Consider the following 1,636-nt stretch of genomic DNA (forward strand, 5'->3'; position numbering starts at 1 on the left):
GTTAATGTTTGGGAAGGGTGGTTGAGTTAGTGATTAGTTGTCTAAGCTGGGCAAAGGAATTGGTGAGTGAAAGGGTTAGGGTCGGGTGTGGTAAGGAGTTAGATTAGATGAAGGATATGTATGCGTTTGAGGAAAGAGAATAGGTTGTTGAAGCAGAAAGTGTGGGATTCTGAAAGGATGTCTGATAGGTTGGGAGGTCGGTGAAGGGAGGATAGATGGGGGAAAGCAGAGGTACGGGTTGTTTCAAAACGTGGGCACGATAATAGGATGTGAGGGATTGAAAGGGGAACATTACAGAAGGAACATAAGGGTGGATCAGATTGTGACATCAGATAGGAGTGTGTTAGACGGGTGTGGCCAATGCGTAAGCGGGCGAGAGCAGTCCCCCAACGTCTGTTCCGATGAAATGGAGTTGACCAGGAGGAGATTGATAGTTTTACAGAATGTAATTTATTAGTGCGGAGGCTTGACCAAAAAGATTGCCATCGTTTATACAAGAAGGTCTTAAAGTGTGGGTAATAATCCGTGGCTGGGATATGTGAGAAGCGTGGTTGGTATGATGTGGACATAGAGGCGTGGCGTGCTAGTGTATCTGCCTGTTCATTGCCGGGGATTCCAACATGGCTGGGCACCCAGCAAAAATTTGATTGTTTTTATGGCGTGTGGACAGGTAGAACAACCAGTTCTGGATCTTACAAACAAGTGGGTTGGTGGTGTGTATTGACTTTATGAGAGTTAATGAGTTACGGGAGTCAGTAAAAATTGTAAAAGAGGAAGAGGAAAGTGAGTATATGTGTTTTAGAGCAAAAAGGAGTGCATACAATTCTGTAGTAAGGACACTGGATTCAGGAGGAAGGGAGTATTTGAAAGTACGAGTTGGGAAGATTACTGCAAAACCAGCACCGGAGGTGGATTTGGAGCCATCAGTATATACATGAATACTAGAGGAATGAGTGGAGACATGGTCAAGGAAATGTGTGAGAAGGACAGTAGGAGGGATATTTGATTTTGGTGGGTCGGGGAAAAACAGAAGAGCAAATATGGGGGTGAGGTATGAGCCATGGAGGGACGGAATGGACAGAGAATGGGAGAGGTTGGAGATGGGGGAAAGGGGAATGTGAGAGGAGGGTATCCATGCGTGTTGAGAAAGGAGTAGGTAATCGTGGAGATGAAGCTAAGGTAAGAAGTAGGGGTTGTGGGATATTTAGTTTAGTGAGGGAAAATTGGTGGAATCGAACATAGCATCGGAGAGAGAGAAGGGCACGACGTCGAGATAGAGATGGTATGCCTGATTCAGTGTACAGGCTTTCAACTGGGGAGGAGCGAAAGGCGCCTAGTGCTAAGCGAAGACCACAGTGATGGATTGTATCAAGATGGGCAAGGAGAGAAGTTGAGGCAGAGGAGTAGATATGGCATCCATAATCAAGAGTGGAGAGGATCAAAGTAACATGAAGATGAAGGAGAGTTTGCGATCTGAGCCCCATGATATATGGGAGAGAGTTTTTAAGATTCGAAGACGGCGGAGAGCTTTTTCTTTAATGTGTAGAATATGGTCTCGCCAGGACAGTTTGGAGTCAAAAATGACACCTAGGAATTTGCCAGAGGAACGGCATTGGAGTGGAGTGCCATATAAGAA

The sequence above is a fragment of the Penaeus monodon genome, chromosome 35, assembly GCF_015228065.2.
Source record: "Penaeus monodon isolate SGIC_2016 chromosome 35, NSTDA_Pmon_1, whole genome shotgun sequence".
Lineage (NCBI taxonomy): Eukaryota > Metazoa > Arthropoda > Malacostraca > Decapoda > Penaeidae > Penaeus > Penaeus monodon.